Source organism: Bubalus kerabau, chromosome 15 (assembly GCF_029407905.1).
Source record: "Bubalus kerabau isolate K-KA32 ecotype Philippines breed swamp buffalo chromosome 15, PCC_UOA_SB_1v2, whole genome shotgun sequence".
Classification (NCBI taxonomy): Eukaryota; Metazoa; Chordata; class Mammalia; order Artiodactyla; family Bovidae; genus Bubalus; species Bubalus kerabau.
Window position 1 is genome coordinate 13,747,610 of NC_073638.1, and position 17,535 is coordinate 13,765,144.

The window sequence follows — 17,535 nt, forward strand, 5'->3', positions numbered from 1 at the left end:
TGGAGTGGGTGCCATTCCCTTCTCCAGGGGATCCTCCTGACCCAGAGATCAAATCCCTGTCTCTTGTATCTCCTGCATTGGCAAAGAGTCAGACATGGCTTAATGACTGAACAACAACAAATCTTGCATTCACTCTGATTTGTAAAAGAAGGCAACGGTCAGCAAATGTTTGAATTCACGACTAGGATCACGTCATGTGGGCTGTACTTCTAAATCATCCTCCACTCTAGTGTTGACGTGCTACCAGGCTGGAGGATCACTTGTTCAGCTTTGAGCTGAGAGACATAAACAGACATTTCTCAGTGGCGTGTCTTATGTCAATAATTCATATGTAGTGTTCAAAAGTGTCCAGTTCACTGTTAAGGAAAGGCATTCCAAATGGCTTGATCCGACTCACTATTTCACAACAAATAATTTGGAGAGTCTTATATTAAATAAACCAATCATCTTTTATTCTACTGCGGAATTGTCCTCCAATTGGAAATATATTGTGTTGAAGTTTTCAATATCAGTACATGTTTGCTTTGTTTTAATAAGGAAAAATACATTTTATTTTATGTCACATATAAGCTAAGATTTCTTGGAATGTTATCATTAAAATTATTCCTTTTGAAAAGGCAAAATCCTATTTGGATGTCTCTCTCTCCTTTCAACGAAACTGCAAAGGGGGTTTCAGACAAGGTCTCAAGCCCTGCGTTAGGCAATTCACTGAGAAACAAACAACCCAAGTCTCAGTAGCTTGCAACAGCAAACATTTATTTCCCATCCCTTGTCTGCACCTGTGAATGGACTAGGACTGCAGTCCCATTCCCTGTGTCCTTCTATTCAAGCACCTCAGATAAAGGCACAGCCCTATCCGGGAGATGCTCATTTTTAGGGCAGAGGCGAAGAACAAGAGGCAGTCACATCGGAAGCTTCTGTTTAAATATAGCATATGTGTTATTGGCTCATAGTCCATTAGTCCCCAAAAAAGTCACATGGTCTAGCCCAACATCAATAAAACAGGAAAATACTCTCTGTCCAGGACAAGGGAAGAAATATTTGAAGACAATAATACAATCTATCACAGACCTTTCATGAATATTTACTTTCTTTCCCTTCTTATTCAAAATTACTCACCTGCTTGCAAGCAATACACCCAAAATTCGCATCCCATAATGGCTTTAGGTACTAGGTTGAAGATCTTATGGTAGTCTCTAAACCAGGCTTGAAACAACCCATACGTACCCACATACAGTGGTGGAAGGGAACAGAATAGCTGCATTAAAAACCACCACTCAAAAAGAGGAAAGATGAGAAATATTTAGCCATCACTGGTATGCAGCAAACTGGTATGAGAGTCTGCTGGGCAAACATCATGAGTCCCACCTTAGGGGAAGGAATGTTCCATGGGTCCTGCCACCCATGGGCAGCGCCCTGGTCCCTCATTCTCTGTGACTCTGGATCCCATCCTCCAGGACACCTTCCATTAATGCTATTGGATGAATCTATGGAGGGCATTCTGGGCTTCCCAGGTGGGGCTAGTGGTAAAGAACCCACCTGCCAATGCAGGAGACATAAGAGGCTTGGGTTTGATCCCTGGGTGGGGAAGATCCCCTGGAGGAGGGCATGGCAACCCTCTCCAGCATTCTTGCCTGAAGAATCTCCAGAGAAGCCTAACAGGTCTATAGGATCACAAAGAGCTGGACACGACTGAAGCAACTGAGCACACATGCGTGAAGGACGTTAGAGACTCTACCACCCCAGATTTCTCAGCCTGCTTCTTGCCCAAATAGTCTCGAAATGTCACAGTCTCTTTTAATGGTGTAGGACAGTGCTTTTGGCACTACAACTCTTTGAAGGATTTTAACAAATTTTCCCCTCTTGGACTCCATTTCCATCTCCAGCTATCTCCACCACACTTCTCTGATGGATGTAAGGTTTTCTCTAGACTTAATAAATGGTGCTACAGGCTTGATCAGCTCTTCCAGAATCCTGTCTCTAGGAATTGTAGCCATTCCTGTAATTTCATCTCAGCCAGTGTCTTAATTAGTGGTTTTGGCTCAAAGCATTTCTCCATTTGACCTTTGACCAGTTGAAGATTAAAAACAGTCCCATTTTTCTACCCTAAAATCCCAGAATTTGAGCCTATTTTCTCTTTAGTTCCATCTTGCAAGTAGACCAGTTATTTTCTGGATTCATTTCACTTGTTAAATAGCCTGTCAAATGCAGCAAATAACAACTAACTCACACAAGGACAGTTCTGTTTAAACACCTTTCCGCCTAAAGCTATAATAAGTTCATCACATAGGCTATCTGCCTCCCAAGTTATTGCCGCTGCAGAAGAAAAAAATTTCTATTACATTGATCTGATCACTCTTTTTAGTTTCCCACAATAGTTTTTTTACACCACCTTCAGCTTTATCTAGAAGCAGTTGCCACCTATTTTTATTTTCCTGCAAAAGTACCCCACTCCTCATATCCATTTTTATATTACTCAGCTTGCTGCACAAAACACAACCCCCAAACTCCAGTTGCTAGCAACAACACAATTCTTGCTGACTTCATGTGTCAGCAGGTGCCACTCAACTCTGAATAAAAATTAAAGTGTTAGTCGCTCAGTCATGTCCAACTTTTTGTAAACCCATGAACTGTAGCTTGCCAGGCTCTTCTGTCCATGGAATTCTCCAGACAAGAATACTGCAGTGGGTTCTTCCCGACCCAGGGACCCAGGTATCCTGCATTGCAGGCAGATTCTTCACCATCTGAGCCAACAGGGAAGCACTCAGTTCTGAATACTTTGGTTCTGTTTCATGTACTATCTTCACATTCAGGGACCCAGGCTGAAGGGGCAGCCACTATGCATAAGGTATGCATTCCTGAGACAGAAAGGAAGAGCAAGAGGTATTAAATCACATTTAAAGCTTTTGCTTGAAAGTAGCATAGTTACCGGAGAAGGCAATGGCACCCCACTCCAGTACTCTTGCCTGGAAAATCCCATGGACAGAGGAGCCTGGTAGGCTGCAGTCCATGGGCTCATTAAGAGTCGGACACGACTGAGCGACTTCCCTTTCACTTTTCACTTTCATGCATCGGAGAAGGAAATGGCAACCTGCTCCAGTGTTCTTGCCTGGAGAATCCCAGGGACGGGGGAGCCTGGTGGGCTGCCGTCTATGGGGTCGCACAGAGTCGGACACGACTGAAGCGACTTAGCAGCAGCAGCAGCAGCAGCAGCATAGTTACTTCTTGCATTCCGTTGACCAAGTTCAGCATGATGGAATGGGGAAGTATTTTTCTCCCGGGAAGAATGTGGAGTAAAATTTTCAAATAACAATACCATCTACCACATACATTACTGATAAACCAGAGTTGTAAAACCTCAGATTTGTGGATATACTAGACCAACCCCAGAAAATTAGTGCAATGAGAAGGATCTGTATGAGATCAATTGTACACTCATAATTCTGAAAAATAAGGAAAAGAAACCAATGAATTACTTGGCTTTGTGGTGTGCAACATCACAAAGATATGGTACCATAGTGATCAATATAACATGTTTCTATAAAACATGAAAGGAGAAGCATAAAGTTTCTTAATTTTGTACTTAATTTGTCTATTTTGTAAACCTAAAAAATTAGTGATGAAGTATTTTATGTATAGTTGCACAGGCAATCCTAATTTGCTGAATTTTTCCAGTTTACATTTGATGCAGTTAAAGACTTTGCATCACAATAAACAGGAGATTTAGGGGGGTAAATCTGCCCAGAATCATGGGGGTGCTTCTTTTTATTTCTAAACAAATCACAAACCTTAGTAAATGCAGTTCTTTTCATTTGAAAACGAGCCATGCTGGGCTGAAGCCTTCAGAAAGATGAGAGGGTGAATAGTGCCCTCTAGTGGTGAGTCAAAGCTTTTCACTCGGAAATAGAACAATGTGGGATTTCCAATTTCCTCGTTTATGCTTCTTGATCTGGACTCTGAAATTGAAAAAGTAGAATTTTAGAAACATATCAATAACATTCTAACGTTCCTTTCCCCTGTGCCTGAAACTTGTTTATTTGATATTGAGAAGTATCAGACAATTCAATACTCCTCACATAGTAATAAAAGATGCTATTTAATCTTACTCTCTAATCCTTAAGTTGTCACAAATGTATATTCAATTTTATTTTTAAGAAGAAATAAAGTTTTTAACCTGGAGATTGAACTGGAGCAATCTGCAATTTAGATTTTGTTTTTATTGATTACCGGCCAATGTAATTACCAAGAAGAAATATCTAACAAGTTTCTAACTCCCGATATTTCCAAGATGATTACACATTTTATTAATCAAGGTCGCAGTCACCTCATTTTATTGGTGTCAATGAAACCCTGATGCTTTGTGTTAATTAAGAATCACCGAGGCAATGAAACAGATATTTTAAACGCTGCTGCTGCTGCCATTTATGTGTGAGCTCCAGGTGCCCTCTGCTGGACAAAACAAATAGTTGGTGAAAAAGCCGCTTCTGTTCAGTTCTGGTTCAGCTGTCCCCTGCTGAGTTTCTATTCGAGCTAAAACTCCATTAATAACAAAAAAAAAAAAAGAAAGATATAAGCATTTAACTCATATAGAGATATGGGATCGGGCCTTATATTAAAATCCTGGAAGAAAAAGTCGTTAAGGCTTTACTGTATCTACACGAATAATGTTCAAACACTGGACTTTTCTTCATTACTCAAATCTCATTTCAAATATGACTGCCTCTTGAGCAATTAGAAACTATTAGAAAACAAATGATGGTCAGATTGTTAATACTTTGTATCAACTTAATAGTGTAAATATAGAGTGAACTATATTCTTTTCAGAAATAAAAAAGTCATGGTCAGTATTCTAAAGGCTGACTTTTCAGCACTTAGACATGTATTTCTTCTTTCCACTAACAGAGCTAGAATCTAACTTACATGGTTTTCGTCCCCTGAAGAGGAATGCTCTGTTCAAGTGCTGGGACTGGTCTGCTCGAGGGCTGTCTAAGGTACCAAGGCAGTTTGTCCATTGTACAGCTGAAAACGTCAACATTTACAGTTACCAGCTCAAGTTTTAGAGTTGAAAGTTAGCAATATGGTCTTGGAGTGAAGCGGGGGTTGCTATATTTTTTTTTTTCTTTTTTGGCATTCTGTAGTCAAAAAAAAAAATGCTCTGGTATTGGCAGGGGCAATCCATTAATCCCATTGGTTAGACTTCTGTCGGAATGGGATCTTGCCCTTATAAAGCCTAGTCTGTATTATTTTTTTAAAAATTTCTCCTTCTCCTACAGTCTTTCTAAGCTCTGAAAGACCTAAACTTATTTCCTGGAATTCCAGAAAAAGCAATCTTTAAAAAGTAAATTAAAGAGAAACAGAATCTGTGTTCCCTGAACTCAGAAGCAAAACATCTTTTGTCGGCAACTACCTTTCTCTTGAGTATTATGAGTTGTACCAAAATATGAGATCATAAGCTAGTAGAAATGGAAAGTATAATGAACTTCCTCCATCAGTTGTTTTGTTGAGTTTAGTTGCTTTACAATGTTGTTTTGGTTTCTGATATAGAGCAAATTCAATCAGCCATATGTATACACATATCCCCTCTTTGGGGGATTTCCTTTCCATTTGGCTCACCATATAGCATCGAGTAGAGTTCCCTGTGCTTTACAGTAGATTCTCATTAGCCATCCATTTTATACATAGTAGTGTGCATATGTCAGTCCCAATCTCTTGATTCATCCTACACCCCCGCTTCCTTCTTTGGTGGCCATGCATTTGTTCTCTACATTTGTATCTCTATTTCTGCTTTACAAATGGGTTCACTTGTACCATCTTTCTAGATTCCACATATATCCATCAATATACAACTGCCATTAGTTTTTAACTATTTCATAGTGGTAAAGTATGAATAACATAATCTGAAATATGATTACTATTGTAGATGTCACTTTTCTGCCATAAAAATGTCATAGGTTTCTCCCCAGAATTCCTCTGTTGAAGTCCTAAACCTCTCCCCAGTTCATCAGAATGTGACTGTATTTGGAGATGAGATCTTTGAGTTGAAAGAAGGTCACTAAGATGGATTCCAATACCACATGGCTGGTGTCCTTATAAAAAGAGGAGATTTCAACACAGTAACACACAAAAGACCACGTGAAGAAACGTGGAGAGGATGGCCATCTACAAGCCAAGGCAGGAAGCCTTGGAAGAAGTCAATCTTGCTGAAACATTGATCTCACACTTAACCTCCAGAATTTTGAGGAGATAAATTTCTATTGAGGAAGCCTCCCACTCTGTGCTACTTTGTATGGCAGCCCTAGCAAACTAATGCAAGAAGTGAACTTGGTGTATTTCTGGTTCTATAAGGTCAGGAAAGGGCTTCCAAAGCTTCTTTTAGCATTTTTTTTCGAGTTTTTTTGCCTCATGGTTGATAATCAGCCAATACAGCTCCAAGCTTCAGGTCTACATCCAAGAAAGGAAAAGATGGAGGAAAATGCTCTTCTTTCTATCAAAAACTAAAAGATGTGACTTATTATTTTTTACCTGGACTATATTATGTCAAGTATCAGAAAACTCAAAGAAGTTTAAACCCAAAAAGCATTGGTTCAAGAATGAGAAAATTCAGGGGTAATGCCAATTTCAGGCTGACCAGATTCACCAATCGAATGATGTTATCTGGAGTGAGTCTCTCTCTCTCTCTCTCTCTCTCTCTCTCTCTCTCTCTGTTTTAATCTATTTATTTTTTATTGAAGGATAATTGCTTTACAGAATTTTGTTGTTTTCTGTCAAACCTCAACATGAATCAGCCATAGGTATACATATATCCCCGCCCTTTTGAACCTCCCTCCCATCTCCCTCCCCTTACCACCACTCTAGGTTGACACAGAGCCCCTGTTTGAGTTTCCTGAGCCATACAGCAAATTCCCGTTGGCTATCTATTTTACATATGGTAATGTAAGTTTCCATGTTACTTTTTCCATACATCTCACCCTCTCCTCCCCTCTCCCCATGTCCATAAGTCTATTCTCTATGTCTGTGTCTCCATTGCTGCCCTGTAAATAAATTCTTCAGTGCCATTTTTCTAGATTCTGTATATATGTGTTAGAATATGATATTTATCTTTCTCTTTCAGACTCACTGCACTCTGTCTAATAGGTTCTGGGTTCATCCACCTCATTAGAACTGACGGTATGGAGATTCCTTAAAAAACTAGGAATAAAGCCACCATATGACCCAGCAATCCCACTCCTAAGCATATACCCTGAGGAAACCAAAATTGAAAGAGACACATGTATCCCACTGTTCATTGCAGCACTGTTTACAATAGCTAGAACATGGAAGCAACCTAGAGGTCCATCAACAGAGGAATGGATAAAGAAGTTGTGGTACATATACACAATGGAATACTACTCAGACATAAAAAGGAACACATTTGAAACTCTCTTTTGATTTTTCTTTTACTGTATTGCCTTTCCTCTCCTGCTTCTCAGAGATATTCATAGATATTCCAGGCTTTTTCCTCGTGGCTACAAGATGGCTAGTGTAGCTCTCACCTCACATTTTTTCAAGATCTGTCTAGCAAGAAAGAGTTCCTACCTCCTGTCATCCATGGGTAAGAAGACCTATGCTTCTTCCTTTGGCTCATCCTCCTGGCCTGATTATGAAGAATACTTCACACTGTTATCATAACCCAAGCACTAAGAAGTCTGTGTTCACATAATAATGAGATGACCATCAACATTTTAAAGAGTAAATAACTCCTCTTTATTAAGCATACACTTTGTGCCAGGCTTGGTTCATCATCAGCTTGAATCATCACACAACTTAATGCAATAAAAATAATTATCCTACTTCAAAAATATTATCAAGTATTTATTTATCTTTAAATAACTAATCTTAAATAAGTCAAGTAAGTTGGCACAGACTGGTGAGGTAGAAAACAGAGCCAGGGATTTCATAAAGTTTCTAACTCTAGAATATTCATCTTCTTCACCAGTTAGCTCCACTTGAATCCATATTGTTTTCACAAAGCATGAACAGCTGTAGCCTTTTTTCTCCATTTCAAGAACCTCACCTGCTATCTCTTCTGCCCACAGTCACCCAATTTCTGCTTGCTAGGCTTAAGCCTCTCATCTATTCTTCAACTGAAAGGCTAATTGCTAACAAATAAATACTTGTCCCACCTTCCCCACTCTCCTTTTAGCAAAGAAAGACCTTCCCTTATTCAGCAAGGAGAATCATTTGAATTCTATGTAGTCACTCAACCTTTGCCCTTTACAAGCTTATCCATCTTTTTAAACTTCTCTGATTTTTTTCTTTTTCATCATGCAGTTTTACTTTCCTTGAAAAATAGTTAAGAGTCAGTCCTTAAAATATGCTGGCGATGCAAAACACTTGAAAATAAATAGACAGCAGTTCTACCACTAGATAAGGATCAAAATGAGGCTGTTTTACATTGTATTGCCTTCTTTTCACCAAAGATCTATTTTCAGTGCAGAGGTCCGGTGAGGTCAATAGCACCTCTGTGCTGAAATCAGAAGCTTGCTCGTTATTATCAGTGGCAAGCAGAGGGAGTATGACGCTGAGTGCAATTACAAAGAAACTCGAAAGATATGCACCCTGTTTCTTTAGAGATAGAAAATCAAGAGGCTATACAATCATATTTGACAGATGCTGTTCTCAAGGCCATATCAGCTAGGAGGCATAATCTGGAAAATGAAATGTTAAAATGTAATTTAGCCTCATCTGAAGATTTGCAGGAGTTCTTTCTATTCTTCATCTGCACCCCCAACTTCCTTCTTAAGGAGAAGTGCCCTTCCTCTGACATCCTTAATAACCCTGTTACCCCAGTACATAAACCTCAGTGTATCACTGTTGTCATTTATGGAAGTATGTGTGTGTGTGTGTGTGTGTGTTTACGTGCACTCGGTTGTTTAGTCATGTCTGACTCTGTGACCCCAAGGACTGTAGCCCACCAGGTTCTTCTGTGGGATTTCTCAGGCGAGAATATTGGAGTGGTTGCCATTCCCTTCCCCAGGGAATCTTCCCAACCCAGCCATCGAACCCATGTCTCCTCTATCTCCTGCAATGACAGGCAGTTCTTTACCACTAGTGCCAGCTGGGAAGTGTCCACCCCTGTAGACTGAGTGTTCCAGGAGTGTGGAGCCTACATCTTATTCATTGCTTTCCAAGCCATGCCTGGCACAGTGCCCAATAAGCAGCACTTAGTGCATGTCTGTGGTTTGAAGGGGGAAATGCTGCACAGAAACGGTGGCTAGTCCTCAGTGTCCTCTGTGAGCACTTCTCCTCCACCCACTGCTGCTGCTGCTGCTGCTGCTGCTAAGTCACTTCAGTCATGTCCAACTCTGTGCGACCCCATAGACAGCAGCCCACCAGGTTCCCCTGTCCCTGGGATTCTCCAGGCAAGAACACTAAATGGGTTACCATTTCCTTCTCCAATCCACCCACTGAGACAGCATCAAATAAACTTCAAGAGAATCTCCCCCTCAGGGGACAAAGGTCCCTGCCTACCAATGCTGAAGTGAAAGGGGTTGCCAGGACTGTTTCCAACAGTTTCTATACCAGTCTTGTCAACAATAAATTTGATGTCAGGCTCTGATATTCACTGGCTGAGATGACAACTTTCCAATGAGTAAAACTCTCAGCTGCTGCTTTGGGATTGTGCTTATTTGTTATTTGTTTCCTACTCCCCTGCCCTGGTGCCCTACCAACCAGAGAGGGCACTCCTTCCCCCTTCCTTTACTTCATTTGGGTGGGTGTGCTAAGTCACTTCAGTCTTGTCTGCCTCTGTGACTCTATGGACTGTAGCCCACCAGCCTCCTCTGTCTTTGGGATTCTCCAGGGAACAGTACTGGAGTGGGTTGTCATGCCCTCCTCCAGGGGATCTTCCTGATCCTGGGATCGAACCCACATATCTTATATCTCCTGCACTGGCAGATGGGTTATTTACCATGAGTGCCACCTATACAGAGGCTGGCAAAGACCACATGAAGTACTTTCCACAAAACTCTTCTACCCAGAGATCCCTCTTCTGGTCCTTTGGGTCATACATCTCCCCTTACTGGTTCTATAGGCAGAATTTTATTTGCAAGTGCATATTTTACAGTGGACAATTTACTATAAATAAGTAGGCATGGGAAGAATATGGGCTTCCCCAGAATATAGGCTTCTTTATTTAGCAATAAAGAGTCCACCAGCAATACAGGAGAGGCAGGAGATGCAGGTTTGATCCCTGGGCTCAGGAAGATCCCTTGGAAAAGGAAATGGTAATCGTCTCCAGCATTCTTGCCTGGAGATTTCCACAGAGTTGCCTGCCATGCTGCAGTCCATGAGGTTGCAGACTCAAGAATATGGATTATTCAAGACAATTACTAACTGTGGCAGGGTACCCTAAACCTGGATGGTAGGGGCTGTCAAAACTTGTTAGGAGGCTGTAAAGTACATCTGAGATTTTTTTTCAGGGCAGAGCCCACCTTGTCCACTCGTGCCTGTCATGCTGCTTGGCACATGGTAGGCACTCAGTCAATATCTCCTGAATAAGTGAATGAAGACTCAAACGCTGCCTTGTAGTAAGGGATCATTAAGCCTCAAATAACTATATTTACCCATATATAGTTTTTGAGGAAATTTGTGTCTACATGTTCTTGAGAATTACGAAGGTAAGATCCAGAAGACTACATGATGATGGTTCAAGATCTCTGATCTTCAGTTCTTTATAGAAACAGTCCGAAAGAAAGAAAGGAAGGAAGAAGGAAAGAAAGAAAGGAGGAATGAAGGAAGAAAAAAAAGTAAGGAGAGAAAGAAAGGAAGAAAAAAGAAAGGAAATGTGGAGGAAGAGAGGGAGGGAGGACGGAAGGAAAGGCAAGGGAGGATGAAGCAGATTGATCTGGTAACAAAAAAAAATTATATTTTAAAAAAAGATCATAGACTCTGAAACCAGACTGCTCATGCTAAAACTAAATCAAACACTTAGTAGCTCCATGACTTTGAACAAAGCCTCTCTGCACCTCTCCCCTTCATAATAGGCATAGTAAAAATGATAGTGCACGTGACACAGGGTTGTATAAGGACAATTACATAAGTTACTATACGTAAAACACTTAGAGTTTTGCCTGGCAAACTGTAGGTACTCAACCAGAGTTTACAAATATTATAGTGTATGAAGCTCACTCTGCACCCCACAATTGAGCTTAATTGGGTTTCATAAATGTTTTGTACATTAAATTATTGTGCAGAGAGGCTATCCCCTTGAGAGTGAAGGATGGAACTTTCTCATTAGTAGGAATAAAATTTTTCCCCATCTATCATTGTTTAAAAAAGTAGTTACACGACAAGAAAAGAAAATGCAGAGGGCAGGTCTTGATCTAGTCAACTGAAGAAATATTCAGTCACAATGGAGAGCTCACTGTTTAACAATATTTTTTTAAGCTTTATCTCTCTCTCTCTCTCTCTCTTTGACCATGTCACACTGCATGTGGGATCTTAATTCCCAACCAGGGACAGAACTTGCACCCCATGCCTTGCGAGCACAGTCTTAACCACTCAACAGTGGTTCTTAACCACTGAGGAAGTCCCCAGCTAACTGTTGTGTTAGTCCCTAACACAAGAACAAATAGCCTGTAGTAATAAAAATAATAACTAACATTTATCTTTCTAACTGGATATGTGTTTACTTCAATTCAACCTTATAAAGTAGGAACGATTACATGCGGAGGCTGCCCTCTGGCTGGAGAGCCAGCGCCATGTACAGGATCTGTATTAGTCAGGGTAGGATCGGTTTTCTTGTGATTTAAACCCTCATAGGCTTAACACAAAACCAGTTTATTTCTCACTCACATTATGTGTCCCTTGGGATCAGCAGGAAACTCTGCTCCCCACACCTACCATTAGCTGCACAATTTGAAAGATGCAGCTTCCTTATTGCTGCAGCAGAAACGGGGGAAGTACATACAGGGCTTTCTGTGCTTCAGGCCAGGAGTGACCATGTCCTGTTTACTCAGCACTGCTGCTTCTTTGACATGGGCCACACCTTAGGAATCTCTGAAATTTGGAGTGCCACGTCAGTGCCTGGGACTTGGCTAGGACTGGCAGTGTGGTCCAGGAGGTTCTCAACCCAGACCAGGACCTGCAAGGGCCCTAGCCCTCAATGCTCCTCTGGGAACTTTCTGACCCTGTATCCCATACACGGAATCAACCAGATGTCCCAAGGAACCCTGAGACCTGTGCCCATGGAAGCATCCTGGTACCATGAGTCTGGCTCTGGTTCCAGGAGGCCAGTCTGGTGCAGCAGACACTACTCCTGCTGGTCAGCAGGATCTTACACCAGATCAGGCTGCCGGAATGGTGATGGCACGTTCATTTGTGGTGATTCTCACTCACATTGGACAAAAATGTGTTCTGAGCTACCATCTGTTCCCCCCGCCATCCCTTGGGCTTAAACATGTTTGAGCCTTTACGTCAGCTCTGTCTGTGTTCAGTTCACAATGCCATCTCCAGTGTATAGGACCCAAGGGTGACAGCTGGCATTCTTACTCTATACCTCCCACTCTGACCTGCAGCACAGATACCACCCCTTTTGAAGGCTCTGTGTCACATGAGAGTCAGGAGGAAGGGGTATATGTCTTTTTCAAGGGTAAAATTTTAGATCACTACTCCTTGATCTCAATGGACTTTTTCAATTGAGGTTTTCTTTTGCTTCCAATTATGGCAGCAATACCATACTCTTCTGAGTCTGTCTGAAGCAGTGCCAGACAAGGAACCAGACATTCCCTGTGTGAATGAGACCACTCCTCTCCTCTGCCCAGGGGCCTATCTTCCCTGCTGGTGTCAGTGTGTGGAATTCAGGGATGCTATCAGCAAATATTTTGAAAGAGATCACATTCTAGAAATGCAAGGAGTGCATCCTTGAAGGCTGAAAAGAAGACATGGCTGGTAGGTGTGATGCAATTTACTTCCACTGTAAAATTTTAAACAGTACACTTAACATGACCAAAACTGAATTATCATTCACATTTTCTTTCATACAGGGTCCACACTTACATGTGTGGTCATCAACAGAAAAGCCTAGCAACAACCTTTGAGAGAATCATTAGAAGCCAGTATTCAGAAGCAGCAGAATAGGTAATGCAGTGTCAGAAAAGATGGTGTAATCAGCATGAAACACGGAATTAGAGAAGCACAGAAGCAGAAAGACCTATATTGTTTCAAGACAAAAAAGTTTCCAAATAGCCACAGCCTTGTAATAATGGTGGTGCCGTCTTTTACCCGCAGTGGGAGATATGAAATTAGCCAGAAATGGTGCATTTGATAATAAAGAAGTCCAAAAGATGGTTCTTGATCTTGAATGGAAAGAGATAGTGCCTGGACACTACAAAAATCTTTATTTTCCCTGATTGAACAATAATCAAATACATAGTTATTTCTTCTATAACTACTAGTCTCACTCTTCATTGATAAATATACTTACATGACCCCATGACTGTGTAATATATATTTAGATTGAATTGTTTATATAGGCAGGAGTCTTGAAAATAATTTTTGCCCAGGATCACCCCACACCCTGAGTTGATCCTGCTTCCATTCACCAACCATTGATCAGAACTAATCTTGTGACCTTACCCAACTGCAAGGGAGATAAAAGTATATCCTGAGAACCCAAAATGAGAGGAGAACCATATACGATAGACAGTAGTAATCTTTGACACAGGAACTGGCAAGGATAGAGCTGACCTGGGTTTTCAAAGAATGGTCACGTTTTAGCAATTATAAGTTGCTCCCTATGGGCTTCCCTGGTGGCTCACTGGTGGAGATGTAAAAGATGTGAGTTCAATCCCTGGGTTGGGAAGATCCCCTGGAGAAGAAAATGGCAACCCACTCAGGTATTCTTATGCCTGGAGAATCCCATGAACAGAGGAAACTGGTGGGATACAGTCCATGGTGTCACAAAGGGTCAGACCCAACTAAACGACTAAACAACAGCAAGTTGCTCCATGAGTTTCCACTTCCTTCTTTATCCCACAGCTGTTCTAAAGCCTCATCAAAAGTTAAGCCCTTGCCTACACTGTGCTGCACCACAGTCTCATGCAGTGTTGAGAGCATAAATATGACAGAAGTCAGAGTTCCCAGGACTGCAAGAAGCAATTCGCAGGCGTATCAGCTGTAGCCTTGGACAGAGTGGAGATGAGGATTCCAAAGCCAGGCAACTAAGGAGACAAAGAAATGACAGAACGGATAGAAAAAGAATTGATACAGAAATTTCTAGATAATTTCCTACAGACACTAGAGGAAAGAAGGGAACCTCTAAGAGAGGTCTGAGGTCCTGATGGGGAATAAGACTGCACTTGCCTCAAAGCATCTGAAATTCTACTCTGAATACCTGTCTCCCCTCCAGACTTTCGGTCTATGGTTCAGTTCCTCAGACTTCCCTGGTGGCTCAGACAGTAAAGCATCTGTCTACAATGTGGGAGACCCGGGTTTGAGCCCTGGCTTGGGAAGATCCCCTGGAGAAGGAAATGGCAATCCACTCCAGTACTCTTGCCTGGAAAATCCCATGGACAGAGGAGCCTGGAAGGTTAGTCTATGGGGTCACAAAGAGTCAGACACGACTGAGCGACTTCACTTTCACTTTCAGTTCCTCAAAGCTGGATGTGACACCTAGACTCTTTCACCTTTATAAAGGTAACTCCACTAAAGTTACAGTGGGCATCATAAATGTGAAGTTATGTTATCTTCTTCTGTGACTTTTACATTTTTTGAAAGATTTTTTTAAACTAAATGATGGCCTTTGAACTTTGATCATTAGGAATTCAAACAGCTGGTAAATAAGATATTTGGGGGTGAGGAACTTCTTGGTCCCCCTCAAACCTCACATTTGTGTACTTCTTCATCAGGGTGGCACCGACTACATGCAGCCATCACAAGATGATTGGCAGCTTAGGTACTGATCCTGCCCCATAGTATCAGATCTGTTCACCTTCCTTCAGAGCCTCGTTTTAGGCTTTAACATGGGCTTACTGATACTCTAGAGACACAGAGCAACATGCCTCAGTGGCACTGAGGGCTTGGAGAAATTCAGGCCATCACAATAATTCGATGGAAAGTAACTCCTTGGATGAAAGGGAGAAAGGGGAGGGAGCAGGGGCAGGGAGCGCAAGACGGGACAGCAAAGGAACTACTGCTGATGTCACGAAGCAAGGTTCGTGGGATGAAGTTCCACGGAAGGAAAAGCGAAGCTTGCATATTCAGGAGAGATTCCTATATGTAAAAGTGAAATGTGTGTAACAAGGGAATAAAAGTTAAATGGTTGGGGGGTGAGGGGGACACGTGAAATCAATAGATAGCAATGTCTGCAACTTTAAAATTTGCTATTTAGCTTCAAGTTCAAGTCTTATGACCAGTAGAATTCAAGCATCCCTCTGGTACATAAAATCAATGAAGGGAAGAAAAAAATTCTGTTCTTTACTACAGCAAAATCAGCATGTGAAATTATCTTTGAAAAGTTTCAGGTCAGGCATAGTGTCCAAGAAGAAATGGGCTTGAGACAAACTCAGTGGAAAGACTGGTGATTGACAGAAGGTAGAATTTCAGGAGGTGAGTGAAGGCAGCAAAGCAAGTGTTCATTCATCTATTCAACATATTTATTTTTTAATAACTTTTGGGGGGAGGCTATGCTGCATCTTGGTTGTGACGCACGGGCTTCTCTAGTTGTTCCATGTGGACTCCAGAGCACACAGGCTCAGTAGTTGTGGTGCATGGGCTTAGATGCCCATGAAACATGGGATCTTAGTTCCCCAACCAGGGATCAAACCCACGTCCTCTGCATTGGAAGGTGGGTTCTTAACCACTGGACCACCAGTGAAGACTCCAACAGAATTTATTAAGTATCTGTTAGGCAGTATGCTAGATGGAAAATACATAGAAATATATAATATATAGCCTCTCTCTCAAGGAGCCTCTATGTGGAGTGGATGAGAGACTGACAGGTTAACTCTAATTATAATATAGTAGAGAAATCATGGAGAAGGCAATGGCACCCCACCCCAGTACTCTTGCCTGGAGAATCTCACTGGACAGAGGAGCCTGGTAGGCTGCAGTCTATGGGGTCGCTAAGAGTCTGACATGACTGAGCAACTTAATTTTCACTTTTCACTTTCATGCCTTGGAGAAGGAAATGGCAACCCATTCCAGTGTTCTTGCCTGGAGAATCCCAAGGACAGGGGAGACTGGTGGACTGCCATCTATGGGATTGCACAGAGTCGGACACAACTGAAGTGACTTAGCAGCAGCAGCAGCAGCACCAGGGAAATCATAGAACATAGAGAAGTATTGATCAATCTTATATAAACAATTTCTTCTGTTCATTTTCAGAACTACAGGAGTCCTTAAGAGTTCAGAGAATGAACTGTGTACTTCAGCAAGATATATGAGATTTCTCTCCCACCACCACTCAAAATCTCTCTCTCTGCCACCAGCTACCCCATTTTATTTGATAGGATTGTGTTTGCAAAAAGTAAATGACTTAGTTAATTTATGCTCTCATCTAATTCTGCGTCTCTCATCAAGTATTAAAGTACTATCCTATAAGCAATGTTGCTGCAGAAACTTTATCAGAATACCATAGAGGAAATTGTATTCTAACAGTAGGCTGCCAAAGATAATTTACAGAAGAATAGTATTGACTGTCAATTCCTCCCAATAAAATCTGTGGACCAGTAACTTTGATAGAATCTTTAAAATGGCTCAAAATGAGAAATTAAGGCAGAGTATTGGTAGGGCTTCAAGATCTTGGTTGAGTAGTTTTATGGTGGTCTTGCAAATGGAAACTGGTTGAAATTGGTCAGAGTTTTATCATTATTGTTATTATCATCCAAATGCCTCTACCAAGATGCATTGAGGTAGGGTGTCTTGATGAGCAAGCTATTAGACCTGTTAAGCTGTTTCAATGATTAACTTTTCTTTTTGACTTTTCTTTTTTTCATGAGCAGGCATTTCTTAAAGCCGATAACCAAGTTATTTTTACCTGGTCCCAGCACTGATTAACATAAGAACAAGAAACAACATCTAGTCCCAATATTATACAGTACAGAGACAAGAAAAATTTGATTGCAGTTCTTAGTAGTCACATAATTTCTTTTGAACATGTTCCCATTTAACAAGTAAAATTCCCAGGCTAAAAATGGATTAGAAGGACCATTATTCAAGTTAATACAACATCTATCCTGCCATTGTTAGCCACAGTGAATAATTAAAAATTAAATATAGATAAAATTAAGAAGTATAAATAAGGGGAGAGCACAAAAGTATTAACTTTTAAAAAAAGTCCAGTATATTCCAAATAATCATCTGGACACAAGATTGTGATGAGGAATAAATGCAAAAAGATCAGTAGATATCACTAATCACCAATGAAATTTCTGAAGTACAAAAATAATCATAACACTTCACTTTCTATGAACACATATTTCTTCATCCAAATGTCCTAAAATATGATTTTTATTGTCTGGCCTCAGGTTCATCACCTATAATACTTTACTCTTA

The 17,535-nt window shown here is 41.1% G+C and overlaps 1 long non-coding RNA gene across 5 annotated transcripts in view; it reads right to left on the reverse strand.

The window, feature by feature from the left end:
• The window catches only part of LOC129628299 (uncharacterized), a 53,372-nt gene that overhangs the window by 21,536 nt on the left and 14,301 nt on the right, over positions 1-17,535 (reverse strand). For 4 of the 5 annotated variants that reach the window (XR_008702762.1, XR_008702764.1, XR_008702761.1 and 1 more), the window contains one exon: positions 3,789-3,956. This is a non-coding gene — a long non-coding RNA (uncharacterized LOC129628299). Of the gene's footprint in view, positions 1-3,788; positions 3,957-4,920; positions 5,020-17,535 lie in introns of all 5 variants that reach the window. The other variant, XR_008702765.1, reaches the window with a different exon arrangement.